At 38.3% G+C, this 11,241-nt stretch overlaps 1 long non-coding RNA gene across 1 annotated transcript; it reads right to left on the bottom strand.

The window, feature by feature from the left end:
• LOC113660748 lies at nt 1-3,534 on the bottom strand. The gene is made up of 3 exons (XR_003444880.2): nt 1,918-3,534; nt 1,703-1,822; nt 1-1,470 (listed from the first exon to the last, which is right to left on the bottom strand). It is a non-coding gene; the product is annotated as an uncharacterized LOC113660748 (long non-coding RNA).
• Between the last annotated feature and the right edge of the window lie 7,707 nt (nt 3,535-11,241).

Genomic DNA, 11,241 nt, shown 5'->3' with positions numbered 1-11,241 from the left:
CGAACTCAACTGTTTCTAAATGCATGTTTTGCATTTTTTTTTTCTACTTACACAATTATTTAGGTATACGTACATATATTTTTCACAATAGTGCGATATTTTTAACACAAATTTTTTGGGGGGACAATCCATGGGGGGCTTTTCGCCCATACTTATATTGCTATCATATACTGTTGTGTACCAACATTAACAACATTTTCCCAAAGTCACGTTTTATCGGAGATACAAGTTTTATGACTTGGGAGCAGGGAGATACGAGATTATGCTGTCATTGATAAGAATGGTACGGACACAGACGTCGCTGCTGCCAGCAGTTTCAATAAAGTCTGCGGTCACGTTGAGCCTTTTGACAAGATAGTTAACCAGAGCTAATGACTATAGTTACATACATCTTCCTAAAATGTATTTTAAAAGGTTTAAGAGCGATAAGTGATGTAATACAAAACACGATAAACTGATTTAGGAAATTAGTCTAATCTGCTCGCAACTTTCCTTCGTCGCTCACGGGTTTCTTTCTGCACAGAAGCATTACAGCTATAGATTTTTAACAAAACAGGCCTACTCAAATGTATCTAACCTATTTTCACTTGTTACATGTTTTACATGCACAGTGCCAAGAGAGGCATTGTCTATAAGTAGGCTGACTTGAAGTCAGTAAAATAATAAAAACAATAATTTAATACTCTAAAAACTGCTGGATTGAAAACAACTCAATTTGGGTTATTTTGGCAACCAGCGCTGGGACAAAAAGGGATGAACCCAACGCTGGGTTATTTTAACCGAGCTAGTTGGGTTATCATGTTTAACCCAGCATGCTGGGTTGTGATTTTAACCCAACTATTAGTTAAAAATGACGACACTGCTGGGTTGTGATTTTAACCCAAAATGGGTCAGAAATTTAAGTGATTAAAATAATAAATCTACAGCAATACTTACTTCGGTAATCCATCCCCGCTCACGGGAAACACGGAAGTATGTGGAAGCAATTTAGGTGATCTAAAAATGTCATCCTTCGTTGTAATAATACACATTTTCTTATTTTTGGAAAGGATGTCTAGGCAAGAATAGCAACACTTAAATCTAATACATGATATGTCTAATATACGGAGCTGATTCCGTCATAACAGCACGTAAAACGCTCGCATTCTATGAAAATGTATTAAATATCACAGTAAATGCATTACTGACTTCAGTCAGAAAAATTTACTTCCAATTAAATGTGAAATATGAAAACATTTAATGGAACAGTTTACAAGTTAAAGAACACAATCCAATGAAGAAGTCAGGTCACAGCAATAATAATAATAAAAGTTTATTAACTATACACAGTTTAATAAAATAATAAATAATAATAAGTTACAGTTTGTCTGCAAAAACAAATGCTGTCAGAACTCTTACTGCTGGTCTCTCCTCCCCCGGAAGTCCATACACCAAACTGCCACACAAGGGAACACTGCTTGCTGCCATCAGCTAATTACATAGAAAATATTAATGTCAGTCAAAAGGCATTTTATCCAAGAATTGCTCCAAAAATGATCCTGGGTGTGTCACGAATAAAATGGCGGTCGAACATGTTTAGTTTCAAACCTTAACGTTATTTAACCTTAGCTGACCTCAGACAACCCCGCTTGTTTCAACCTCACAGCGAAGTTAAACAAAATGTAGCAGCATGTACAAAAGTAATGTATTTAAAAACATTTACCTTATTCCTTCCAAGCTCTGATGAAGTCGCCACGCGTGCTCTCCTGCTCACTGATCTGGGATCTGTCGTGAGTCGGAGCACGGCTATCACATAGCCATGAGGTAACCTCACTTTAATTGACTGAAAGTCGAAATTGCGCATATAACATTAGTTTATACATTAAAGCAGATTTTTTATGGCTATGAACATCCTTAACTACATATTGAATAACTTACGTTTCAGACAGAATTTCACTCGCTTTCATCTGAACACGCAAAGATGGCGGCTTCTCGCACAGGTGTCATCTGATTTTTACGTTGACGTGCATGCTCTCACACGTTAAGTCCGTGTTAAGTCCAGCATTTTTTACAGTCTAGTGGTATCCAAAACATTCAATTTAATTCAAATATTATATTAGACACATTTTAAAACGTCAATGAACATGTATAATGTTTTCAGCTCTGTCTTTTCCTTGGAGGTGCATCTTCCTCAGCGTTTGAACACAAATTCTCTGCATTCAGGTCCTCTTCGCTTCCACTATGGCAAACTTCAAAATACACACACAAACCAAACGTGCATGGATGAGTTACATCTTTTATAAACTGTCAACAGTGAGGGCTAGCTAACACTTTATATTAACTTTCACTTATAAGTTATTAGTTTAGAAGACGTGTTGATTCTGAGGAGAAATATGGCGCGAAACTTTCCCGCGGAGTGAAGAAGAGGTGGAGTCACGAGATTTCTCAGACAGTTGAAGTGTCCAATGGGGTTAAGAGAATTGCGCTCAAGCTATTTTCGAGACTTTAGATTGATTAATAACTTGCAAAAATAACAGACTGGCCAATAGCATCGATATGTGAAAAAATATGAAATTGACAAAATTTGGACATAGGAGGTTAGACACCAAAGATGCCAAATAAGAAACACAAAAAAAAAGCGTGAGGTTTTCATGGCAAAACAAGGTACACATTTTTACAATATACAATTTTTTTTTTTTACAAAAAACTCTTTTACAATTATAGAATTTTTACAATATGTGTACAGAATTTTGCTGATTTATCAGATGTGAATTATTTGTTTGTGTTGAAGCTTGGACCAACCGTATGCAGTCCACACTGACATTCAAAGATGTTGGCATTGCTACAGAAAGTCTAACGGTATGATTTAACCTGTATGATTTAACCTGTATGTCCATGCTAATATTACTTAGGATTTCACCCTTAAAAATATTTTTAAAGTGTGTGAGACTGACTGGACAGACTGACTAGCTTTACTGAGTGACTGGCCGAACTGACCGTCTAAGTGAGAGACTGAGCGTCTGTCTGACTGAGCGACTGGCTGAGCGAGTGAGAGACTGACTGACTGATCGAGTGAGCGAGTGAGAGACTGACTGAGCGAGTGAGCCCACACAGAAATTTCAATGACTAAGTCTTTTCCAGCACGGACTCTAATAATGATACAGGAAATCATTTCTCCATCAGAATCGTCCTTGCAGTCACACAGCTGTACAGATGTTTCACTTTAGCTTAGCATGTTTGATGTATTCTCTATGGACCCATAGAAAATTAAGGTCTCAATGTAAAGAAAGACACATGCAGAACCTTCAACTCTGCCTGTAACTTTTCCCTTCCTAGTTACTACAGTAAAGCTAGACACACAAAAACATTTTCAGGAACATGCATTTTTGACTTAAGATCTAATTGTGGCTTCTTCAGGCTCTTTCTACAAAAGTAGCAGAAATTCAATTCAATTCAAGTTTATTTGTATAGCGCTTTTTACAATAGACATTGTCTCAAAGCAGCTTTACAGAACATAAACACAGAGCAGAAGGTAAACATAATTAATGATAAAGGAATTAACGAATAATAAAAGAAATAAGAATTAACAGAATAAAAATTCTAGATTATTATTAGATGTATATAGTTCACAGTGTGTATGTATTTATTCCCCTATGAGCACGTCTGAGGTGACTCAGGCAGCAGTGGCAAGGAAAAACTGCCTTAAATTGGTAAAGGAAGAAACCTTGAGAGGAACCGGACTCAAGGGGGAACCCATCCTCATATGGGTGACACTGGGGGTGTGATTGTAATATACAGTCAGTTAAATGTTGTATTGGTGTAAGGTTCAAGGACTTCTGATCTCCTGAGTACCACAGAGTCTAACTGGAGATGTCTCAGGATTCTTAGAGTTGGCCTCGGCTCAGTGGACGTCCAAAGGCTTCGTCCCACAGAGGACGTTGGGAGCTGGTACAGTGTCTGGATGCCTCGGGATAGGTACAAAGAGAGAAGCAGTGGAAAGGGATTAACATATCTGCTGTTCATAAAAATGTGCTGGTCTGATGTACTGGTGCATGATATTATGGGATGTATTATGTGTACGCCTGACTAAAGAGATGGGTTTTTAATCTACATTTAAACTGGGAAAGTGTGTCTGCGCCCCGAACACTATCAGGAAGACTATTCCAAAGTTTGGGAGCTAAATAAGAAAACGCTCTACCACCTTTAGTAGACTTAGATATTCTGGGAACTACCAGAAGTCCTGAGTTTTGTGATCTCAGAGAGCGTGAAGGATTGTAACATGTTAGAAGACTAGTTAGATACATGGGAGCTAAACCATTAAGAGCCTTGTACGTAAGTAGCAGCAGTTTGTAGTCAATTCTATACTTAACAGGTAGCCAGTGTAGAGATGATAAAATTGGGGTTATATGGTCATACTTTCTTGTCCTAGTGAGAACTCTGGCAGCTGCATTTTGGACTAACTGTAACCTATTTATTAAAGATGCAGGACAACCACCTAGTAATGCATTACAATAGTCCAGTCTAGAGGTCATGAACGCATGAACTAGCTTCTCAGCATCAGATACAGACAGGATGTTTCTCAGCTTGGCAATGTTTCTAAGGTGGAAGAAGGCTGTTTTGGTAGTATAAGCGATATGATTTTTAAAAGACAAGTTACTGTCTAATATAACACCGAGGTCTTTCACTGTCGAGCTACTTGTAACAGTACATCCCTCTAAATGGGAGTTAAGTTGTGAGAGTTTATGTGCACTGGTACACAGCATATTTATAAATATTGTCTAAATTATAACTTAACTGATCAGCTTTTTTGTTTATAGAACAAACAGCTAGTAAATAAAAACAATGATGGATGATGTGTGATGCAGCCAGACATGAAGCAGAGCTACTGTTACCACCCTGAAGCTGAAACAGCACATGCTGGAGTTTGGGATTTAACTTATATACCACAGCTGTTTACCAGTGACTATGTTTTATTTATTTTTGAGCAACATATCACACCTGTTCTCACTTATATTATACATGCAGTACAGTCATTCCCACACTACAAGCTCATCTGCCCTTATATGAAAATAACATACACCTTTTGACCCCTTTACTTTTTTCTTTCTTTCTTTCTTTCTTTCTCTTATATTCAAAAGGCAGACAAGTCTGCTTTACCAAGTCAATGATTATTATATTTCTTTGTTATACAACAGGCTCGAGCATCCACTATACAAGTCATTCTTAATGGGCCGTTACTATAGCAACGATTATGTATTAAAAAAAGCACATTGATAAAAACTTCTGATCTGATCTGTGCTTATAGAAGTGGGATTTGAGAAGTCAACAATGATGTGCTACAAACTGGTTAACACTTTAATAAGCATGTTTGATATAATCAGTGATTTAACAATCACTAAAAGCACAATCCAAAATCTAAGAAGCCATTTTATTTCGTCACGTATTGATATTTTCACTGATTTCAATATAAACAAAAATTATACAGTAAAGCAGCATTTTTACTGGTAAACAGTTACAGTCACATGTCGGATCTCTTGTTTTTGCTTTACACTGAAGACACTTGGGTTTGTGCTACAAGCCTGGAAAAAGCGTGTGTGATGTCAGTCTGTCAACTGCTTGATCAATGGCTGTGCACAAAAATATTAAGTGTTATTAAGCTTTTCTCACGTTTTGTTTTCAATCAGGGCCATGCAAATAAACAAATAAATCAGAAACATTTTTTGGACTTCACGAGCTTGGAAGTGTGTAAGTGTTATTTACTTTAAAGCCGTATCGCTCGCCTAAAAGCCGACTTGTCTGCCAGCACAGGTGCAATGTTCCGATTAGTCTTAACACATCCATATGTAGGATCAGGAACCGAGTCACAGGGCCATAGAGTATCACGCATTGAGTCACGCTCTCCCAACACACATTGTATTTCTCACACAGAAAAACTTACTATTTATCATATATTTAATGCCGCAGCGGCCAAAATGTATCAGTCCGCACCGCTGTCTCAATGGAACCGGGCAGGAATCAAGCGCATCTCACCTGGAGTTCTAAGTCAAGCCTGTCACTTAGCCAAACAAAAAAGAGGCTACACAATAGCCAATTAGAAAATAGCACTATTGTATCTAGGTAAGATTTAACGCAACAACCAATGGAAAAAAAAGCATGTCCTGGAATTGTTCAGCATCACTTTGAGCACAGAGTAAATCATGATCTCCTGTTTTAACGTTACAACAAATTCACAACTTGTTTGACACAATGACATTTTGACTGCTGTTAGAGAAAGTTTCCCAGATAATCAGCATCAGTGTTTCATGAGGGTCTGTAACTTAGCCAACAGTTTTACAGCCTGTTCACTGACAACCTGCTCAGAGCAAGTAGTCTAGGCCAGTGCTTCTCAAACTGGGGGCCCTGAGATGGTGCCAGGGGCCCCGGCTTTCTGAGATTTAATTTATGATAAATTTATAAAATAATAAATTTATCATAAATTAAATCTCAGAAAAATAAGGCAACTAACCACCAGCACTACATTGTATAATTTAGTATGTTTTGTTTAATTCAAATATTAAGTTTTGGCATGTTTTATTTCATAAATTTTCTTTTGTCACTCTTGCCTGTCTAAAGTGGGAGCCCTGAAATGACCATTCTCTCAGTTGCAAGCACAACCACACACGCACTCAAAATAAAGCCTTTGTTCACTCGCACACAGTACTACCCTAACTGTGTTACTGAAGGAGTTAGTAGGTGGTGTGGTAACTGAAATCCATTCATTCCAACTTGAGATCTCCTTTTAACTTCCTCATCCACAGTACACATGGATACCTTTTTGATCCCAAAGGAAATTCAAGTATGTCAATAACAAAATGGAAGGAAGGTGTGTGTGTGTGTGTGTGTGTGTGTGTGTGTTTACCTGCCCGTTTGTGTGTGTCTGCCTGTTTGTGTGTCTGCTTTTGTGTGTGCTTGTCTGTTTGTGTGTGTCTGTGTGTGTATGTGTTTACACAAGGTTTTAGTTTTAGAGGCTTCATGTAGTATGTATATATGGTGGTCTAGGAAAACTGTTTAGGGTGTATGTGTCTGCGTCTGTCTGTGTGTTTGTCTATCTGTGTGTGTGTATCTGTTTACACAAGGTAGGATATTTAACGGCTTCATGTAGTATGTATACTGTATATAGTGGCCTCGGAAAACTCTTTAGGGTGTGTGTGTCTGCTTGACTGTGTGTGTGTCTGTCTGTCTGCGTGCGTGCCAGCATGCGTGTCTCAACCAGAATTTTTTTTTTTCCAGATTTATTCCAGCTGCACTAAAAGACACAACACCTACCTCTACATTCATGACCTAATATACTTATGGAAAAACAGCATTAATTACAAGTTTTAAAGAATAAAAATGTACAACAGAACATTAGCTCTCACCTTGATATTTTGTATACTGTCATCAGTGCAGATGACTACAGAAGAACTGTTTCACTTAATATTACGTTTTTAGGAAGTTGTTACGCTGGTCTTAGAAAAGTACAAAAGCACTAATTATATTAAACATAAAGAATATTCTGGAGTTATTTTCTGAGCTACTGTTCAATATAACCTGATATTTTCAGTTCTGTATTAAAATTTGTACTGTTGGGGAAATTCTATTCTATAAATAATAGTTCAAGTTGCAGAGAAGAACGCAGCTGAGTCCTGTGGAATATCAGACTTCTTTATTCAATACACTTGCAAGTGTGAAGTCAGTCTGTCCCGACCCGAGTCTGAACAGAGTGAGTTACTTGGGTGTAAGGCAGTTCTCTATTTATACAAGATGCTGGACCAAAGGTTCATAATTATCTGTGTGCGGCGTCTTCCACTGATCTTGTCATCTTCTAAGCTTGTCGTTGTAAAGGCAGGGCAACGGTCATGCAAGAATCACAGCATCATATTGAATGCTCTATTCCAACGAAAGAGACGCACACACATCTTGTGCCTTACCTGTTAATTTACACTGTAACATCAAAGCCCAAACTTCAGTTGGCCACTTCAGAGCACTCGCAATACGTTCAAAAGCTTGAAAGTAGGCTACAATTTCTCTCTCACGGAATGGTGGAACTTGCAATATTTTTAGCCATGTCAAAATGTGGAGATGACTCAACTACAGACTGATACATGACCTGACAAAACAAAATGACTGGAGACGACATGATGGACCAGCAGCTGCCTCAGAGCGATCAATCTAAGCAAACGATTCCTAAAACATCTAGTAGTTTGAGAGATCTTGAGCAGCCTGCAACTCCACTTGCCGAAGTCGCACTTTTGTATCAGCATCAATTCGATACATTTCAATCTGAAGTTTTAAATCATCTTGTCTTGCCTGAGCTTGATCCTAAGACTCTAATTGTAGACGAAATACAGTAAGCGAACTTTTAAACACATATCCGAATTAATTTCAGGCGAAGCCTCAATAGAAAGAGAACTCGGGTCGAATTTAGGCATTGAGAATGGTGGACCTACCTCTGCACCAGCAGTCACTGGCCTGTACTCATGAAGAAGGACTTCCGGCAGCAGTTATCACAGGACCAGCTGCTTCCACAGAAACAGTCTCCATAGGAGGAAAAACCCCTTCACTAACCAAAGCAGACATGATAAAAGATTTTATCCCCACTTTACAGTGCGTTTTAGAAACAGAAATCTCATAGTGCTGTGCGATCAGAAACAAATAATTTTTTCGACACGACTCTAACCCCTCAACACTAGGCTAATCGATGAATTTGTTCATGTCAAAAGTTGCCATATTTACAAAAACGGTGCGGAAACAAATAAGGAAATCCACACACACTCCGGACCTACCTGCCTAACCGGAAGTCTAACTACATCCTATAGCTAGTCTTCGGAGGGTACCGATTAAGAGATTGCTCTCTCCCCCGGAATACCTCCAAACAAAATAAACTAAAACAATAAAAAAAACAACAAACAGTAAACCGTAGCCAGAACTGGCGCTAAGCACAGTCCTGTTGGCTTACTCTGACTCACCGGAGAATGTGTAGGACAAACTCAATTTGCTCCGCACCAAACAATTCACGTTAATTACAGACAGCTGAATTCTCGGGAAACAAGACTTACAAAGTAATCGCGGACGAGCCCCCGTTTATGTTACGAACCCCACTTTCAAAGTGTTCGTTAGAGAAGGGGGCAAGTAACATAAAAGAACACATGAGTCAAAAGGACAGTTTTTAGCCGTTTATTAATTCCGCTGCAATCTCAGCTCAGGTCTTGGTTATTGGAGCCACCAACCGACCTGATTCTTTAGATCCAGCATTAAGAAGGGCAGGACGTTTTGACAGAGAAATCTGTCCGGGAACAGCAGACGAAAGAGCGCGTACCAATACATAGCCCTCAGTCCAAACCATCTCAATCTAGCGTCTCTGACCTTGTCCCCAAAACAGAATGCCGAAGTCGCACTTTTGTATCAGCATCAATTCAATTCAAGTTTATTTGTACAGCGCTTTTTACAATGGGCTTCATCTCAAAGCAGCTTTACAGAACATAAACACAGAACAGAAGTTAAACATAAGGAGAAAAAGAATTAATATAGTAAAAAATTAAGATATATAGATATATAATTCGATACATTTCGATCTGAAGTTTTAAATCATAAAACCTCAATAGAAAAAGAACTCGGGTCGAATTTAGGCATTGAGAATGGTGGACCTGGCATTTGCTGATGTGATGTTAGTTTCAGTGGAGTCATTAAGTTTATCTTATTAAACCCCCCCCCCCCCAAACACACCAGCATGCCACACGTTTACGGTTGCCGCATTCATTAAGTAAAAATAAGGGAAAGCTCCAACAAATGGTTATTTATTTTTAAAATTATTATTGTTTCCACTTTTCTGCTTTGCGCTCAGGTCTTTATCAGAGAACATGTGAAGACTTCAGCAAGAAGAAACTAGTGTTAAGTCTGAAATGAACTCAGAAATTGGTTGCACAATTCACTCGACTACAAACTGTTGTAGAAAAAACATTACTTACATTTACATTATTTTCTCTAAAAGTGTCACCAAAATGACGATGTCTGGTTCCTCTCAAGTTTTCTTTCTCATATTATCTCAGGCTTGCTCATTATGGGTCGATGTTACATATAAATAGTAACTTAAGTTTAAACTTTACCATTTTTCTTCTGCTTCTATTCTTCTGTAAAGCTGCTGTTTTGAGACAATGTCTATTGTTAAAAGCATTATACAGATAAATTGAAATTAAAGTGAATTTTAATTGAATTTAATAGAATCTGCTCTGGGCAGCTGAATCCACCTGACTTTTTTGTGCACAGAAATGCCAATAATTCCTTTGTATTTACAAATGTTAAATGCTTTGATCGGGGTGCCCTCAGGTCCATGTGACTTACGAGTCAGCAAGCAGAATTTTGAAGAGGCGTTCAAGAAGGTGCGGCCGTCCGTGTCCAAAGAGGTGAGTGCACTAAACGCAAGAGCGCCGGAGACAATAATACTGTTATGTAGATGTCTGAAAATATACTGTTTACTCTCCTGGATGAATAAGTCAAGAAAAGTAGCAGCTTGTATAGTGTCTGCAGTTTAGTCTGCTAGACATTTTTATCTAAAACAAGTGCCTTTCTGTAACCCAGCATCAAGTCAGAAGAGCTAATTATTTCCCTAAGAGCTCTATTAGCTTCAAAACCCGTGGCCTTGTGGGATGTAAGCAGGTGCATGTGTGCGTTCTCATAGCTCGTGATGCTTGTTGAGTGCTTCAGTGAACCAGTTTGTCCAGTTACCAGGTGAATAAGTTGCCAAGACATTTTCTCTTCTAGACAAATTTCCCACCGTCAGATGAGTGTCGTATAGTGAGATTTTTATTATTATTATTATTATTATTATTAAACGTAGCTGCTATTCATACATATATTTGTTTGCTTTGGTGGAGCAAAGTCAGCTCTGGCCCCTGGTTTGTGGTGTCAGAAATAAACAGGTCCGTGCTACGTGGAATTTGTGCAGCAAATGATCTTTGCAGGCATTGCGGCATTTCTCATTCCTCTGTTAGAAATGCAAATAATAGTCAGTCTCACCCTCTGGGCATTTGATGTCACTGAGGCGTCAGCTATTATCTAGAATTAATACAATATGTGGCTTTCAAATACAGAAGAAGCCAGAAGTTGAAGTATTTGATTCTGTTTTGCTTTTTCCATACAGGACCAACTCATGTATAAGAAACTCTGTGAATCTCTCTCTAGGGAGTAGCCGAGAGTGTTGTTTTTTATTGTTTTGATGTTCAAATAAACATTTCTTTTTGGAGT

Source organism: Tachysurus fulvidraco, chromosome 7 (genome assembly GCF_022655615.1).
Source record: "Tachysurus fulvidraco isolate hzauxx_2018 chromosome 7, HZAU_PFXX_2.0, whole genome shotgun sequence".
Classification (NCBI taxonomy): domain Eukaryota; kingdom Metazoa; phylum Chordata; class Actinopteri; order Siluriformes; family Bagridae; genus Tachysurus; species Tachysurus fulvidraco.
Note: the sequence above shows the minus strand (reverse complement) of the source record. Positions and strands in the feature narration are given on the sequence as shown.